General features: G+C 34.8%; 1 long non-coding RNA gene and 1 pseudogene across 1 annotated transcript in view; both read right to left on the bottom strand.

Moving 5' to 3' along the window:
* Window positions 1-20,315, bottom strand: part of LOC121033960 (uncharacterized) — a 234,824-nt gene that overhangs the window by 42,879 nt on the left and 171,630 nt on the right. The window lies entirely within an intron of this gene.
* On the bottom strand, window positions 19,128-19,438 carry LOC121033959 (ATP synthase subunit g, mitochondrial-like; annotated as a pseudogene).

Here is a 20,315-nt window from a genome sequence, read left to right as displayed (position 1 = left end):
ATAACATAACATAACATAACATAACATAACATAACATAACATAACATAACATAACATAAATTAAAAAAAAATAAAATATTGGTTCTTTTACTAGTGGCCAAGGTAGAATGTTAAATAGCAATGGTGGCAGTGATCACCCTTGTCTTGCTTCTGAACTCGGATAGTTTTTTAACATTTCGCTGTTAATTATGATGTGCACATAGTTGGGCTTTTTTATAGATTAGTTTTACCAGATTAAAAAATGTTCTTTCTTCCCATTTATTTAGTATTTGTATCATACATAGATGTTAAGTTTCATTTATTAATTTTCTGAATCTATAAAGATAATTATATGGTTTTTCCTGTTGATTCTGATAATATGATGAATAAAGCTGATTGATTTTTGTATCCCTGAATCCCCTGTACAGGTAGTCATGATACAGTGTCTTTTTTATATATTCCTGGATTTAGTTAGCTAACATTTTGTTTAGAATTTTTGTGGTTATATTCATGAGAGAGATTTGCCCACATTTTTTATTTCTTATAATATTCTTGTTAGGTTTTGGCATCCAGGTCATAAGTAAAACAAGTGGGAAAGGTTTTTCCTCTTATCCTATTCTCTGAGATAACCTGTATAAGACCATTGTTATTTCTTACTTAAATGTTTTAGAAGAGTTTATCTGTGATGCCATCTGTGTCTGGGATTATGATTGTGTACCTGTGTGTGTGTGTGTGTGTGTGTGTGTGTGTGTGTGTGTGAGGGTGGGGTGCACATTAAAAGGTTTTTAATTACAGATTCAATTTCTTTAGTGAATATAAAATTACTCAGATTTTTATTTAAAGATGTAAATATGTTTTAAGGAATTTGTCCATATCATATAAATGGTCAAATGCATTGCTGTTAAGTTGTTCACAATATTCTTACACTATCTTTTTATTTTTATTTTTTTCAAGTTTTTATTTCAATTCTAATTAGTTAACAAACAGTACAATATTGGTTTCAGGAGTAGAATTCATTGATTCACCAATGATATACAACACCCAGTGCTCATCATAACAAATGCCCTCCTTAATACACATCACCCATCTAGCCCATCCCTCACCCAACTCCCTCCATCAACCCTGAGTTTGCTCTCTATCTTAAGAGTCTCTTATGGTTTGTTTCCCTCTCTCTTTTTCCTTTCTTTCTTCCCCCTCCCCATATGTTCATATGTTTTGTTTTATTAAATTCCACAGTTGAGTGAAATCATGCAGTATTTGTCTTTCTCTGACTGATTTATTTTGCTTAGCATAATACACTTTAGATCCATTCACTTCATTGCAAATAGCAGGATTTCATTCTTTTTTGAAGACTGAGTAATATTCCATTGTACATATAAACCACATCTTCTTTATCCATTCATCAATAGATGGACATCTGGGCTCTCTCCATAGCTTGGCTATTGTTGATACGCTGCTATGAAAATCAAGGTGCATGAACCCGTTCAAATCTGAATCTTTGTATCCTTTGGGTAAATACCCAGTAGCGCAATTGCTGATAATTCTTTTTTTTAACTTTTTGAGAACAGCAAACATCCTGTTCTCCAAAGTGGATACACCAGTTTACATTCCCACCAATAGTACAAGAGGATTCCCCTTTCTCTGCATCTTGGCCAACACCTATTGTTTATTGTGTTGTTAGTTTTAGCCATTCTGAAAGGTATGAGGCGGTACCTTGTGGTTTTGATGTGTATTTTCCTGATGATGAGTGATGTTGAGCATATTTTCATGTGTCTGTGAGCCATTTGGATGTCTTCTTTGGAGAAGTATCTGTTCATATCTTCTCTCATTTCTTAACTGGATTATTTGGTTTTTTGGGTGTTGAGTTTGCTAAGTTCTTTGTAGATTTGGGATGCTAGCATTTATCATAAATGCCATTTGAAATATTTTCTCCCATTCTGTAGGTTATCTTTTAGTTTTGTTGATTGCTTCCTTCACTGTGCAGAAGCCTTTTTTTATGGAATCCCAATAGTTCATTTTTGCTTTTGTTTCTCTTCCTCTGGTGACATGTCTAGTAAGACGTTGCTAGGCTGAGGTCAAAGAGGTTGCTGCCTGTGTTCTCCTTTAGGATTTTGATGGTTTCCTGTCTCACATTTAGATCTTTCATCCATTTTGAATTTACTTTTGTATATAGTGTAAGAAAGTAGTTCAGTTTCATTCTTTTGCATGTAGCTGCCCAGTTTTCCCAATACCATTTCCCAATACCAGACTGTTTTTTTTCCATTGGATATTATTTCCTGCTTTGTCAAAGATTAGTTGACCATACATTTATGGGTCCATTTCTGGGTTTTCTATTCTGTTCCACTGATTTTTGTGTCTGCTTTTGTGCCAGTACCATAATGTCTTGATGACTATAACTTTGTAATCAGCTTGAAGTCTGGAATCATCACACTATCTTTTAAAATATCTGTCCAATTTGTAGTGACATCCCCTTTTCTATTCCTGAAATAAATGCATGTCTTCTCTTTTATTTTTGAACAGCTTTGGTATCTATCTATCTATCTTCATCTTTTCTAAGAACAAACTTTTGGCTTTAATGATTTTTCAGTGTTCCACATTTTTCCATTTAATTACTTTAGCATTGTGATCTCTATCATTGCCTTCCTTCTACCTTTTATAGATTTCTTTCACTGCTCTGCTTCTAAGCTGTTGAGATGGACATCTACATCATCAGTTTTTAGACTTTCTTCTTATAAAATATTTCTGGTTATCGGGGTGCTGGGGTGGCTTAGTCAGATAAGCATCTGACTCTTGATCTTGGTTCAGGTTATAATTTCACAGTTCATGAATTCAAGCCCTGCATCGGGCTCTGTGCTGATGGCACAGAGCCTGCTTGGGAAGGAGCTTGTTTCTCCTTCTCTTTGCCTCTCACCTGCTTGTGCTCTCTCTCTCTCTCTTTCTCTCTCTCTCTCTCAAAATAAATAAATAAACTTTAAAAATACTTCTTGTTATAAATGTGTAACAAACTACTCCCAAATTCATTTAAAGAGGCAATTTATTTTTATCTTTCACATTTCTGAGGATTGAAGGACTCAGTTTGATAGTTCTCATTTGGGAGTGCAAGTATGGGAGCAGTCAAATGGAAGTTGGAGTTAGGTTTGCATACAAGCTTTTTAACTCACATGCTGGGATTGGGGCTGAGATGGTTGGAATATTTGGGTGGTTGGCTGGGCATTAATCTCTCTCTACACGTGACTAACTTTGACTTTCTCACTGCGTGGTGGTCTCAGGGTAGAGACATTTTACAAGGTGGTTATCACTCCCTAGAGAGACATTCCAAGAGATCCAAACAGAAGCTGCAAGGCTCCTCATGATGGAAACTTGGAATTACATAGCATCACTTCTTAGATATATTTTGGTTAAAGCAGTCACAGGTCAGCTGAGATTCCAGGATGTGGAAAAATTCCTTCCCAAAATGTGTGAATTGCAGTGTCCAGGAAAGAAAGTTGATGGCAGCCTCTTTGGAGACAGCATATCACACTAATATATTCATTCCAGACTATAAATTTTCCTAAAAATAAAGTATTAACTGCATCCCACAGGTTTTCTGTGTTGTAATGTGTTATCATTCAATTCAATATATTTCCCAATCTACATTCACCCTTCTTTGGGTTATTTTGAGGTATATTTTGAAGGTTGTTCAAACATTTGCAGCATTTGCAATCATTTTATTATGAAATGCTATATTAATTCCACTATGGACACATTATAATCTACGTGGTTCAATTCTTCAAAATTTGTTAAGACTTGCTTCATATGCCAGCACATGATCAATTCTGGTTAAAAAAAAAATCTATGTTTACTGGAAAATAAGATGTATTCAGTAATTCTCAAGTGCTACATTTTCTGTATGTGTATATGCATATATGTTATATGTATATATTTCAAATATATATATATATGTAGATTTAATTAGTTCAAGTTTGTTAACCATGTTTTTCATATCTTTGTCTCATTAAGGATTTTTCTTTATATGCTCGTTATACCAAGCACTGTTCACTATATCAGCTAGTGAAAGTGGCAGAGTAAAGTTTCCCTATGTGATTTTTACATTTGTTCTTTATGACTATTGAAAATTTTGTTCTATATGTTTGGAAGCTCTATTGTGACATACAAATTTAGAATTGCCACATCTTCCTAGCAAATTAACCCTTTGTTATTATGAAGTTTTCCTCTTTAGATCCAGTTACACTTCTTTCATTAAAGTTGAGGTTTAATGATATTAGCATAGCTATATCAGTTTTCTTTTGGTTTGTGTTTGCATGACATTTTGTTTTCTATACTTTTAACCTTTTTCATATTCATGCATTCAACAAACTATATCCATATATTTATATCTATCCCTATGTGTTATTGTAAATATTCTAATATATTTAAGCTGTGGTATTACATCATTGACTTTTAATGTATTCCCTGACATATTTAGATGAAAGTTATCATTTTACTATTTTTCTAAAATTCTATATATTTTATGTTACTTTTGCTCTCTGCTATTTTATCCTTTTAAATTTATTTTTTTTGCCGTTCTATTTGCACTCTATGTTAGATTGTCAGTTTATACATCCTATATTATTCTTTCAGTCGTTACTATAGATATTAAAACATCTATTATTAAACTCTAATATAAATTAGTACTTTAACCACTTCCTTGGTAATGCTAGAAACTTACATTTTAACTCCATTATGCTTTTCCTGCTTTTATGTTATTGCTATCATGCTTTTTCATTTCAGATCACAAGACCCCATAAGACTTTATTATTATTATTTTGCATGGTCAAAAATAATATAAACATCCATATATTTACCTTTTCTGCTATTCATTATTGCTTCCTGCATTTCTGTACTTCTTTCTGGAATAATGTTCCCTCTGCCTGAAAATTGCTTTTAGTATTTCTTTTCATATGGACTGCTGGCACAACTTTTCTTTTCTTTTTTTTTTTCAGATTCTATTTGTTGGGAAACAATACCTTCACCTTAATTTTTAAATAAACTTACAAAAATATTTAGAACAGTTTTAGATTTTGCAGGAAAAAAAACTGCAAAGATAGTACAGAGTTCCAGTATATCCCGTATATTCCACATTCCACTATTATAAATATTTTATATTAGTATGGTACATTTGTTATAATAATAAGCCACTATTGATACCTTATTGTTGACTAAAGTCCATACTTTACTCAGGCTTCCTTACTTTTTACTTACTGCCCTTTTTGTGTCCCAGGATCCCATCCAGGTTTTATTTAGTTGTCATGTACCCTTAACTTATTTTAGGCTGTGACAGTTTCTACTACTTTCCTTGCTTTTGGTGACCTTGACATTTTTGAGGAGTACTAGTCAGGTACTTTATAGACTGTCTTTCAATTTGGATTTTTATGATGTCTTTGCTGTTATTAGACTGGGATTATGTGTTTTGAGGAGGAAGATCACAGAGGTAAAGTGCCATTTTCATGACATCATATCAGAGATATAAATTATCAACATGATTTAGCACTGTTGATGTCAACCTTGATCCTCAGGCTGACATACTGTTTGTCAGGTTTTTCGACTGTAAGGTTACTGTTGTTTATCCCTTTTTCCATCCTGTATTCTTTGAAATAGGGTCATTTAAAATGGGGTCTTTGGAATGGGGTCACTTCAAGAGTGGAGAGTTATCCTTCCCTTTCTTTGAGGATGAAGTACCTACATATATTATTTGGATCTCTTCTGCACAGATTTGCCTATCTTCTCCATTTATTACATCTTAATTTTTGAAGAAGAATATCAATGGAATAGAATTCTACATTGGCAGTTATTCAGAGCATTTCAAAAGTGGCATTCCATTTTTCCTTTTGAATATGATGTGACTTTCTCTCTGTCTGCTTTTAAGAGTTTCTCATTATCCTTTTTTTTCTCATGTGTTTTACTGTGATATACTTTTATGTGTTTTGTTTTGTATTTTTCTTCCTTGGAGTTTTGTGCCTTTCTTTCAGTTTTAGAGAAATTGTATCCACGGTTATCTCTTTGGATATTGCTTTTGCCCTATTTTCTCTCTTTTCTTCCTAGTACTGCATAACACATGTTTGTAAGACTTTTGATCTATACATCATTTGTCTCATGCTTTTTTCTGTTTTGTTTTGTTTTATCATCTTTCTTTTCTTTCTTTACTTCAGTCTAGATATATTCCACTAGATATATTTCTGTCTTCTAGGTTATTAATTCTATAAACAGCTCTTTATCATATGCCATTAATTCCATATACTTCATTTTTCCATTAAAGTTTCCTTTTTCATTTCTACTGTTTACAATTGATTTTTTTAATTCTTTTTCTTAAGTTTATGTATTTATTTTGAGACAGAGTGCAAGTGGAGGAGGGGAAGAGGGAGGGGGACAATCTCAAGCAGGCTCTGTGTCATCATCATAGTAGCCACAAGGGACTCAATCTCATGAAACCATGATATCATGACCTAAACTGAAATCAAGAGTCAGACACTTAACTGATGGAGCCACCCAGGCGCCCCTACATTCATTTGATTCTTTATATAAGTTCTTCTTTTCAGGTAAAACTTTCCATCTTGTTATCAATTTTCTCATTTCTATAAATCTACTCTTCTTAGACTTGCTTTATGATACCGAAGCTGGATCTTATGAATATATCTCCCTGGTCAGATGATGCAATGTTAAGTCATCTTGGTAGAGGGCCTAGAGGAACTCTGGAAGAGAAAAAGGCCAGTGCTTTCTGTTTTGCAGGTGTGGACACTGTGTCTGCCAGCAGGTGGGAAGCATCTCCAACAGCAAGCAGCGCCCCCTGCCAGTGGTGTATCAGCTTCAGAAAGTCTCACCAGTACCCCAACAGGCAGATTCTCAGTGAATCTCACTGCTACGCCCAGCAACAGGCTCCTGCTCACTGTCCCTGGCCAGCAGCCCCACTGCAAATTTCTGTGCCATAAAGTGGGACATAGCCCCACCCTCTCCAAGATCTAAATTTCAACCTGTGGGGGTTAGAGGGGTGGGAGAATGCTTGCAAGTACGTTCCTTTCTTGGGTATTCTCCTTCAGTCCTAGACACAGTAGCTGCTCCCTATCATCTGCTATTCCTATATTCTTCAACATTCTCTTTATCCCTCTGAGTACTTTATCTTCAGTTCCTAATTGATAATCTATATTACCTTTGTTTGGCCTGATCAAATCTTTGCATGGTTTCTGTCTCTTACTAGACTTTGACTGGTATACTTTCTCTTCAGTATCTTGATCCCTCAAATTTTGGCTTCCATGATAGGTCTGAATTCCAATTTATATCGCCTCAGCCCCATGTACCTTTTCTCCTTGTTAGCAGCCACTTTCTTCTCACCTTTTCAGTTTGTCCCATTATGTTACTTATGAATCAACCCCTCGAGGGGTAAACTCACCTCACTGACTTTCCTGCCTGCCATGGCATTCTCTGATGTCTTCAGATGAATGATTTTTATATTAAATACAACTTTTCTAGCTGTTCCAGGGTGGAGAATTGGCCTACTATTTACACTATCATAGCCAATAAAAGAATTCCTATTCACAGTATTTAAATAGGATCTTCCTTACTTTTCCTTACATCAGCCCAAAGAAAACCTCATTAATTGAAGCATTGTGAGTTTGTTTATTTTTCTTAACAATTTGACTCGGTCAACAAGCCAGTTAGTAAGCTTATTAATCAAAACAGTATGATACTGGCAAAAAAAAAAAAAAAAACAGACACATAGATCAATGGAAAAGGATAGAAAGCCCAGAAATAAACCCATGCTTATATGGTCAATTAATCTTTGACAAAGGGGGCAAGAATATATAGTGGGAAAAGACAGTCTTCAATAAGTGGTGGTGGGAAAAATAAACAACTACATGCAAAAGAATGAAACTGGACAACTTCCTTACACCATACACACAAATAAACTCAAAATGTATTAAAGATCTAAAAGTGAGACACGAAACCATTAAAACCCTAAAAGAAAACAGGCAGTAATCTCTGACATCAGCCTTAGCAACACTTTTCTAGATATGTCTCCTCGGGCAAGGGAAACAAAAGCAAAAATAAACTACTGTGACTAAACCAAAAACAAAGCAAAAACAAAAACAAAAAAACCCAAAAGACAAAAAAAAGTTTTGCACAGTGGAGAAGACTATCAACGAAACAAAAAGGCAACCTACTGAATGGGACAGGATATTTGCAAACGATATACCAAATAAAGGGTTACTATCCAAAATATATAAAGACCTTACACAATTGAACACCAAAAAAATAATAATTCGATTAAAAAATGAGGGGAGGGGTGCCTGGGTGGTTCAGTTAGTTAAGCGTCTGACTTCAGTTCAGGTCATGATCTCGTGGTTCATGAGCTCGAGCTCCACATAGGGCTCTGTGCTGACAGCCTGCTGACAGCTGACAAGCCTAATTCAGATTCTGTGTTTCCCTCTCTTTTTGCCCCTCATGCTCTGTCACTCTCTCTCAAAAATAAAATAAACATTAAAAAATTAAATAAATTAATAAATAATTAATAAATAAGTTTTTAAAAATGAGGAGAAGACTTGAAGAGATGTTTTTCCAGAGGAGCTATACATGGCCAACAGACACATGAAAAGACACTCAATGTCACTAATTGTCAGGGAAATGCAAATCAAAGTCACAATGAGATATCATCTCATACCTGTCAGAATGGCTAGAATCAAAAAACAAACAATAAAAAAATCAAAAGTATTGGTGAGAAAAGGGAACATCATACAATGTTGTTGGGAATGTAATTGGTGCCACCACTATGAAAACCAGTATGGGGGTCCTCAAAAAGTTAAAAACAGAAATATTATATGGTCCGATAATTCCACTACTCAACATTACCCAAAGAAAACAAAAACAACAATTCCAAAAGGTATATACTCCTATGTTTACTGCAGAGTTATTTACTACAGCCAAGATATGGAAGCAACTCAAGTGATAATGCAGATGTGGTGTAGATATACAATGGAAAATTAACCCAATCATAAAAAAGAATGAAATCTTCCTATTTGCGACCACATGGATGGACCAAGAGGATATTTGGTAAGTGACATAAGTCAGACAGAGAAAGACAAGTGCCATATGATTTCACTTACATGTGGAAACTATAAAACAAAACAATAAGAGCAGAAAAAGACCCAAAGGAACCGGTGGTTGACAGAGGGGAAGAGGGTGGAGGGATGTGTAAAATGGGTAAAGGGAAGAGAGAGGTACAGGCTTTTAATCATGGAATGAGTAAGTCACAGGAATAAAAAGTACAGTGTAGGAAATATAGTCAATATTACTGTAATAGCATGGTATGGTGACAGATGATAGCTACCCTTGTGGTGACCACAGCATACCATATAGACTTGTAAAATCACTGTTCTATACCTGAAACTAACATCACATTGTGTTCAACTGTACCTCAATTTAAAAAAAGAAATTAAAAGAATTGGAATATATATACTTTTCTACCCAGCAATTCTACTTTCAAGACGACATCCAAGGGAAATGATTACAAGTGTCCATGATTTATGTATTTTTAATTTTTTATGTTTTATTTATTTCTTTTGAGAGAGGGGCAGAGAGAGAGGGAAAGAATCTCAAGCAGTCTCTGTACCATCAGTGCAGAGCCTGACATGGGGCTTGAACTCATGAACCGTGAGATCATGACCTGAGCCGAAGAGTCAGACACTCAACCGACTGAGCCACGCAGGCACCCCCATGGTTTATGTATTTTTAAATATCAGAGGAGGGAAAATGGAAACTAAATATCATATAGTAGAATTTTAAGTAAATTATAATACATCCAAACAGAGGACTGCTATATAATAATCAACATTCCAGGGGAATATTTATTCACCTCTGCAAATGTCATCACATAATAAGGGTGTGTACATATATAATGGTAACCCTATACGTATCTACTTATATAAGATATATCAATATATTTTATTAGAAAGAAATTGCAAGAACATACTAAAACATGCTAAAACTGTCTATCTGAATGAAGTAATTATTGATGATTTTTGTTTTGTTGCTCTGTCCTTGGCTGCTTCCCAACTTCTTTGTAATAAGTATACTTTGAGAAAAATAGCACAATAAATGCAAAAAAAATATGTAAAGTTGAGGCTAAAAGGTTGCTAGTAGTTTTTCTTTTTTATACACTCTGTCATGGTGCACAGTTACATCACTTTAAGTATATTCACTTGAATTTTAGAATACATAGTATGCTATTTTTAAATGAATAATCTTTAAGATTTTGCTTTCTAATTTGCTTTGTGAGGAGTTTAAAGCTACTCAATGATACAGAATGTTGGTGTTTTATTCAGTTCATTTCCCATGGCCAAGGCTATATCATCCCATCAGTTGGATGCTCCATACTTGAAAAAGCAGCAATGCATGCCAATGCTTTCGGTCTCTGGAGGAATCTTCACATTCAAGTGGTAAGAACAGAATTCTAGGATACCCTCAGTGGAAGTTATAGGAGAGACCATGTATTCTTAAGAAAATTTGATCCACGCTTATGTACTGAAGATTTGATAAAAGGAAAGGATGCCACACATTTTATACCAAGAACCTCCCGCTAGGTCTAAAGTAGAAACCGTTTAAGGACGACTAAATGCAACAGGCAGGCAACTTCCCTGAACACACAATTCCAAAGATAGTAATTCGCATTTGGCTTAAGAGCGATGAACACAAGAGTAAACCCCTTTATGAAATATTTGTTGTTAACTTCACAGTTCTTAATTTTGTCTTCTGTACACTAAGGAAAAAGAAAGTAACTACTTTATAAGGCTTCTGTGAGAATGAAATTCAGTAACACATTTAAAAGTCTTAGCACGCTTTCTAACATAAAGTAATTTCTATAAACAGAAGCTATTGTTATTATTTTTTATTAGCTACACATTAGCTATTAATATCACATACTTGAGAATTCAAACCTGGCTCCCAGAAGGCATTCAATTGGCTTTCCTGTTTAATTTGTATTAAATGTAAATTCAGTTTTAATATGGACAGAATTATAAATTTCTAGTAACAAATATCACATTTCTTATACTACACCAGAGAAAGCTCAAAAACAATTTTGTTTTTCCTCTGATAGTGCTGTCTTCACGTAACCCTGCTGTTTTCACATATAATCTGAGATTTTTTTTTAAACTTGGCTGAATAATTCCACCAAAGGATAGAATTCATTACCAGTGCTGTGTCACTGGTCAGCTACATATTGACATCAATAAATATAAAATATAAACATGCATTTCCTCTTCTACTGTTTTCTAGTTTTCTTTAAAAAGGAAATAATAAAGCATGGTACACATGCGGTGACCTCATATACTCAAAAAATGAAAATATAAAGTTATTGTTATCAACTAAAAGTCAGTGTCTATAAGTAAAAAATTTGAAAGTCAGTGGCTTTGAAGATGGTTCTGAAAACCAAGTCAATACTTAGGATTTTAAATTGCAGTTTTATAAGATACTCACTGCATGATAGATTTCAGGCTGTTTCATGTGTCCAATGTCATTCAAGGTTGCAAATAAATTTGGCCTTTCAAAAGCAAGATGAATGACAAAAATTCTCTGACATATAGCAAGTCTTCCAGGTTAGGCATGACAAAAGTTCAATGATATCATCAAGGCTATCAATCCATCTGTAATGACATACTGCAGTCTCTTCAAGAATTAAATATGATGTTTGCAAGAGCAGTGTTGCATTTCTGGTTGTAGGACAAATACAACAGAACTGCAAACACATGAAAGGTCTGTTGAACAAGCTATACAAATAGGCTGTTAATTTCTATCTTTAAACACAATTTGTGAATTTAGGCTCCTTAGAGTTGATTATTTTCTTAAAACGTTCTTCTGTTCTAAAAATCATGTGATCCATTTAGTCTGTTTTTATGCAGTTTTAGTAATAGTGCACAATGCTTTCAGGAACACAGCAAATCTTACACAGAGGTGGCCACAGTGCAGAATAAAGTCAAAATGAGAACTGTTTTATTTTACTCACATCTTTCTCTAAACCAAATGGTTGGCCCAATTTAGTATGTGTATTTTTGTTTTTAAAGGATTGTGTGTTTGCTTTGTGAAAATCACCCAAAAAGCACACACAGATCTTATGTATCATACTAATTTTCAAATCAATGGGCTTCATGAAGTAAATGACCTAAGCTTCTTATTGCAATTAGCTTTTACAGAAAATCAGTTAATTTTTTTGTAGGTCCCAAGCTTAATGTAATTCTCTTTAGATTTAGGTAAGGTATGGCATTAATCAACATCTCTGAGAAATTCATACATGCCCTAAATATAATTAGGAAATGCGGTTAAACAATGTTCTGGGTTTTTATGACCTCATTTTGAGATTATAGAAGTACACATGAAGGATAATAATAATATACTTATTCTGAAGATTTAGATAATGCCAAAGGAATAACTTCTATACATAGTCTTAATTCTAGGATTTTCCTTAAATTGGTGCATGTGATTTAATTTCAAGGCCTGAGCAACCCATTCAATCTCCAGTCACTAGGGAACAAACTACAAACCTCACAACAAAAATCTTGACCTTCATGAGTCTCCTGATATCCAACCACGTTCTTATATGTTCATCATTGGTTATGGAGAGACCGAAAGGAGGAATGTGGAAATGTGCTAGACTATTGGAGAAAGTATCAGAAGAGATCATTCCTTGTGAGCTAATAACTTCATTCTTTACATGGCCACTCTATAAGGCAGAAAACAATTAGAAGGCAATAAAATATTAGAGTTGACAGAATCTAGGTTTGATTCCTAGTTCCACCACTTAACACAAGATACTGTGCAATTCACTTCACATTTGTGAACCTCTTCTAACTCATTTAAAAAATAATGTGATGATACTTCATAGGATATTGAGAAGCAAAACTATGATAATACCTATGACAATGCCATGCACATTTTGAAACCCCCTGTAAATGCTCTCTCAGGGACAATACAAATTTCTTTCATGTTTCCACTAAGTGGCTTTTCTTAAAGATTCAGCAGAAATTCATCTGACAAAGGGAACTGTGGAAAAGACAAGGTACATAGGAAATAAGTTATATTCAACAATGACTACTTTAAAATGAGTGAAACCAGAGATAGTGAAAAAAGAGCCATTATGTTATAGTGCACTCATTTAATGTAGCCTATGTTTTTAGAGATATATTTATTTTTTTGAAGAAATTTTTAAAAAGGGCAAAAATATTAAAACCAAAATTATGTTGTCTTTAAGCGTATGTCACAGCTCACTGAATTTGCAATAAATCAGTCAGGTTAAATAATAACTCTAAAATTATCACTGCCTTACTGTAGCCCCTTTCTATTAATAATTAGGAATTGTTTGAAATATTTTGGGGTACTTACAGTGCTATTTTTAACTGTAATTTTCAACTGAAACTAATAATCTCATACTAACTATAGTGATATAGTCAAGACTATGGTGTTTGCTTTCACTCTTTGCAGACAAGATACTCTATGTGGAAAGACCAAAATACTCCATCAAAAAACTGCTAGAGCTGATACATGAATTCAGCAAGGCTGCAGGATATAAAATCAACATAGAGAAATAAGTTGCATTTCTGTACACCAATAATGAAGCAGCAGAAAGAGAAAACAAGGAGTCGATTCCATTTACAATTGCATCAAAACCCACAAAACACCCAGGAATAAACCTAACCAAAGAGGTAAAAGATCTGTACACTGCAAACTATGGAAAGTTTATGAAAGAAATTGAAGAAGACACAAAGAAATGGAAAATATTCCATGCTCGTGGATTGGAAGAACAAAGACTGTTAAAATGTCAATACTACCTAAGGCAATCTACACATTCAACGCAATCCCTTTGAAAATAACACCAAAATTCTTCACAGAGCTAGAACAAACAATTCTAAAATTTGTATGGAACCACAAAATACCCTGGATAGCCAAAGTAATTGTGAGAAAGAAAACTTAACCTGGAGGCATCACAATTCCAGACTTCAAGCTATATTAAAAAGCTGTAATCATCAAGATAATACAGTACTAGCACAAAAGCAGACACATAGATCAATGGAACACAACAGAGAACCCAGAAATGGACCCACAAATGTATGGCCAACTAATCTTCAATAAAGCAGGAAACAGTATCCAATGGAAAAAAGACATTATCTTCAGCAAATGGTGCTCGGAAAACTAGACAGGCGACATGCAGAAGAATGAACCTGGACCACTTTCTTACACCATACACAAAAAATAAACTGAAAATAGATGAAAGACCTCAATATAAGACAGGAAACCATCAAAATCCTCGAGGAGAAAAGAGGCAACAACCACTTTGACCTCGGCCTCAGCAAATTCTTACTGGACATGTCTCGGGAGGCAAGGGAAACAAAAGAAAAAACAAACTATTGGGACCTCACCAAGATAAAAATCTGCACAGCAAAGGAAACAATCAACAAAACTAAAAGGCAACCAACGAATGGGAGAAGATATTTGCAAACGACATACTGAATAAAGAGTTAGAATCCAAAATCTATGAAGAACTTATCAAACTCAATACTCAAAAACAAATACTCCAGGGAAGAAATGGGCTAAAGACATGAACAGATACTTTTACAAAGAAGACATCCAGATGGCTAACAGACACATGAAAAGATGAAAAGATGCTCAACATCACTGATCATCAGGGAAATACAGCCACTCTGAAACAGTATGAAGGTGTCTCAAAAAAAAAAAAAAAAAAAGTAAAAATAGGTCTACCCTACCTACAACCCAGCAATTGCACTCCTAGGTATTTATCCAAAGGATACAAAAATGATTTGAAGGGGCACACGCACCTCAGTGTTTACAGCAGCACTATATAAACAATAGCCAAATTATGGAAAGAGCCCAATGTCCATCAATTAAACCTATAAAGAAGATGTGGTGTACATATACAATGTGATATTACTCAGCCTTCAAAAAGAATGAAATCTTGCCATTTGCAACAATGTGGATGGAACTAGAATGTATTATCCTAAGTGAAATAAGTCAGTCAAAGACAAATATGGTAGGATTTCATTCATATGTGTAATTTAAGACACAAAACAGATGAATACAGGGAAGAAAAGGAAAAGTAATATAAAAACAGAGAGAGAGGCAAACTTTAAAAGACTTAAATACAGAAAACAAACTAAGGGTTGCTGGAGGGGAGGTGGACGGGGGGATGAGCTAAATGGGTGACGGGCATTAAGGAGGGCACATATTTGATGAGCACCGGGTGTTATATGTAAGTGATGAATCACTAAATTCTATTCCTGAAACCATTATTACACTATATATGTTAACTAACTTAGATTTAAATAAAATTTTAAAAAGACTATGGTGTTTGCTTGCTCTCTATCCTTCAGTTTCCTCATCTTTAAAAAGAGGGTAATAGCTAAAGACCTGCCTCATTGGTTTGCTGTGAAGATTACATTATTACAAGTTAAATGCATGGACCTATTTAGTCATGTAGTGTTATTATTACTATTATCGATATTTCTCAAATGTTAGTTACAAATGAAATCTGTTCTCTTTTGCTTCTTTTTTTCTTTTTTCCAATTTATAACACGGTGACTTTCTAAGTGCAATTGCTTTATTTCAAATTTTCTATGCAATTTATATACTATTCTTTTTAAAGTTTATTTATTTACTTTGAGAGAGAGAGTGTGCAAGCAGGGGAGGGACAGAGAAAGAGGGTGAGGGAATCCCAAACAGGATCCTCACCAGCAGCGTGGAGCCCAATGAGGGGCTTGAACCCATGAACCCGTGAGATCATGACCTGAGCTGAAACCAAGAGTCAGAGGTCCACAATATATATATATTATTCTTACCAAGTAGCTGCAAAAAATAGTTCCACTATGTAATATGATGGAAGTTTGCAAGTTTGTAGAATACAGTCTTACTGAATTATCAGCCTTTATTCATAAAGGCAAAAAGTCACAGACAAGTCTACATCATAACTGACAAAAATTGATTGGCTCTTCTGTTCTAGGTTTCCTTTAAGTTATCAATAGCACAAATTAGTCATGATTAATAATTATAATTACCAATTATATATTATTTCACATAATTAGCATTTGCCTGCTTGCATCATATTTTCACATTCGGAGTTACATGTGAACTTCATAAATCAGGGAGGTAGAATAAGTCTTATTATTAATAATGGCAGAATTGAACTATCTGGATTGAGGTAGCTGTGGTTGAGAAACTTCTATCCCAGAAGAGTATTAAGAAATCACATGAGCCTCTGTATCCGGAAGTAAAATGAGATATCCTAAATCTATCTTGTAGCTGGGTTCTCTAGCCCTCCATTTGTGCATCATTACAGAACAATGGTAGGAACCAATGTCACATTAGTTCTAATAGTGTTTGTTTTACACATAACATCGATCGAAGAAGACAAATTTTTAAATTTTTTAATGTTTATTTATTTTTTAGAGAGACAGCACACACTCATGCATGTGCACAAGTGGGGAAGGAACAGAGAGAGAGGGGGACGGATGATCTGAAGCAGGCTCTGTGCTGACGGCAGAGAGCCCGATCGATGCAGGGCTTGAGCTCACAAACTGAGATCATGACCTGAGCCAACGTTGGATGCTTAACTGACTGAGCCCCAAAGCTCAGGTACCCCAAGAAGACAAATTTTAAATGTAGCTATTTATTTATTTGTAAAGTGCAGGCCACTCCATGACCTAGAAAATACTCCGGTCCTAAAAAATTTCCCAGTATAAGGTATGACAAGTACAGATAATTTCTAGACTGCAAATTCGACTACTGATCTACATTTTAGAAATCAGAAAGGTGAAGTTCTAATAAACTATAGTTATTGCTTCTTTAAGTTAACTTTATTGAGATAGATTTGTCTGTGAAAATTATATGCATTTAAGGCATACAACTTGATGTTTTGATACATATACATTGTGCAAAGACCACCACAATCAAGGTAAATACATTACCCATCACTTCTACATTATCACTATTGTGTGTGTGGTAAGTATATTTAGATTTAATATATAAGAAACTCATACAACTCAATAGCAAAGAAATGAAATAACTCAATTTTTAAAATGGGCAAAGGACCTAAATAGACATTTTTCAAAAGAAGACATACAATGGCCAATAGGTATGTGAAAGTGTTCTCAATATCACTGATTATCAGGAAAAATGCAAATCAAAACCACAATGAGATATCATTCATACTTATTAGAATCACAGTTATAAAAAAGACAAAAGATAACAAGTGTTGAAGTGGATGTGGAGAAAAGGGAACCACTATTGGGGGAAATGTAAATTAGTATAGCCATTATGAAAATATGGTATGGAGTTCTTAAAAAAATTAATAATAGAAATAACATATAATTCTAGCAATTCTACTTCTGGGTATATATCCAAGGGAAATGAAATCTGAGTCTCAAAGAGGTATCTATATTCCCATGTTCATTACAGCATTAGTGACAACAGCCAAGACATGGAAAATAGCTTAAATGTTCACCAATGGACAGATGGGCAAAGAAAATGTAGTATATATACACAATGGGATATTATTCATCCTTAAAACCAAAAAAGGAAATCCTGCCATTTGCAACAACATGGATGAAACTGGAGGACATTATGTTAAGTGAAATAAGCCAGACACAAAAAGACAAATACTGTATGACCTCACTTTTTTTTTTAAATTTTTTTTCAACGTTTTTTATTTGTTTTTGGGACAGAGAGAGACAGAGCATGAATGGGGGAGGGGCAGAGAGAGAGGGAGACACAGAATCGGAAACAGGCTCCAGGCTCCGAGCCATCAGCCCAGAGCCCGACGCGGGGCTCGAACTCCCGGACCGTGAGATCGTGACCTGGCTGAAGTCGGACGCTTAACCGACTGCGCCACCCAGGCGCCCCATGTATGATCTCACTTTTAACATGGAATCTATAATAATCAAATCCGCTGAAGCAGAGAGTAGAATAGTGGTTGGCTGCCAGGAAGAGAAGGGGATACAAAATGAGATGTTGGTCAAAGAGCACAGTTTCACTTCTATAAGACAAGTCATTTCTAGAGATCCAATGCACAGCATGGTGAATGATAGTTAACAATACTGTATTATACAGTCATTCACTTACTTGTTAAGTGTTTATTGAATGTCTTCTTTGTGCTGGGGCCAAAGGATCCAGAGATCAAACCCATTATTATTATTTTTCAAAATAAACTTTCATTCCCATGCTAAATAAGCTTACTGACTAGTATGGGAGATATAATTCAACAAGTTGCTATAAATTAACTAAAGACAAGGTTGAAACTCATGCTCACTGAAACATAAGCTTTCTGGCTCCAAAGTAGTTTCAGTCTTCTCCACTCTAAGCTGCCTACTAAGAAATTATTGCCTCATTAAAATATTCATCTAAATCACCCTCCACCTCCCCATCTAAACCGCCATGTCATTTTAACATGGTTGGAAGTCATTACTCAGATGATGCAACATATATCTACCCAATCACTGAACAGTCACCTTTTACAATTATGATAGTTGATGTGCTTATGACCCCATCAAACATTCTCTTATTCTTCCCTCATTTGATTTTCAACCATAAAAGAAAAAACTCATTATGCAAAAACATTTCCTAACCCTCAGAATACTGATTTGAAGGCGAGATTTCCAACACATCACACAACATGGAGGTTTTACTTAAAGCACTTACTTAAAATATCCATATATTTTCTCAAGCTTTATTTTCTGGCATAGAGCAAAAGTGGCTCTGAAGTCAGAATGGGTTCAAATTCTGGCTCACTACTACTACTTATAATAATAATTATTATTATAATTATTGTTATATGTAATTATATAATAATTATATAATAATGCATGATTATATTATTATTTTGTAATTCTATAATAATAATAATAATTATTATTGTATTCAAATACCAGTCTGATCACACATGGTCCAAGAAAACTCAAATAATAAGCCAAATATAAACACATGTTAAAGACTACTCTTCAAACATCATGGGCAATGATGCCATGTTTATTATATTCCTTATCTTATTGTTTCAAATGCCAGTCTTACCACACATTGTCCAAGAACACTCAAATAATAAACCAAATGTTAAAGACTGATTTTCAAACATTATAGCCAATGATGCCATGCTTGTCTATGATCTTGCCAACATAAAATCACATCCATACCTCAGTAGCCACCAAACCATTCAACAGAGCTTCCTTAACTATGAGCTGTTTGAAGCTATGATTTTGAACACTCTCAACTATTTATTTCACACTCTGAATAGCTTTAGGGGCCTTAGCAGGGGTTGGAGGAACCAGCTCAACCTTGGCATTGGGCCAAAATGTGGCCAATCAGGGCTCCGAGTAAGTTATATCAGCGTTTACCAGCGCTGGGCCTTCCCTGTGAGGTTACGGACAAACTGGGCCATGGTTCCAAGATGCATAAAGGGCTCACAACTTATTAGCTGTGCGACTGTTCCCAATAGTGTTGCTATGTATCAAATCAGTTCAAAATTTGGTAGCTTAAAAGTAATTACTGTGTTGTCTCACAGTTCCAGTGGAATTTGGGATAGCCATGGCTAGGAAGTACTGGCTCCAAATCTCTTATGAGCTACAGTCAGTGTGAATGGAGCTAGAAAAGCAAAGAGGGACTGGAGCTGCGGGGAGCTGGTCAGGCACCTCTCTCTCTTCTCCTGATGGCCTTTCATTAGAGCTACTTTGAGCTTCCTCAAAACATGATGGCCTCAGGGCTGTGGACTGACAACATGGCAGCTCAAGGCTCCAGTACAAGTGTTCTAGTGATCCAGGTGGATGCTGTGTCTTCTTTCCTGACCAAGCCTTGAAGTCACTCAGTGCCACTTCTGCCACAGTCTGATCGTTTTATGCAAGTTCCAAACCCAACCAGATTCAAGCAAAGGAATTAGACTTCCCTTCTTAATGTGGGAGTGGCAAGATTTAAGAAAAACAAATTTAAAGAGAGCTATTGCTATGGCCATCTTTAGAAAATAAAATCTGCCACAGTGACTTTGGACAAGTCAGCTAACTTTTCTGTGCCTCGGTTTCCTTACCTTTAAAATGGTTATAATATATGGCACTTCATTGGGTTCTGGAGATTTAAAGGAGCTAATACATTTTAAGTGCTTAGAACAGTGCCCAGCACAGAGAATGTCATTCCTTAAATTTAATTTTGTAAATTTAATTTAATTTAATTTAATTTAATTTAATTTAATTTAAATTTTATTAGTATCATTCAAGTCTCAGCACAAATATCACCTATTCTGCAGAGCCTTTCCTATTAGTCTCACA

This window comes from Herpailurus yagouaroundi, unplaced genomic scaffold (assembly GCF_014898765.1).
Source record: "Herpailurus yagouaroundi ecotype Mexico unplaced genomic scaffold, PumYag 159, whole genome shotgun sequence".
Lineage (NCBI taxonomy): Eukaryota > Metazoa > Chordata > Mammalia > Carnivora > Felidae > Herpailurus > Herpailurus yagouaroundi.
This window is presented reverse-complemented; position numbering and strand designations above follow the sequence as displayed.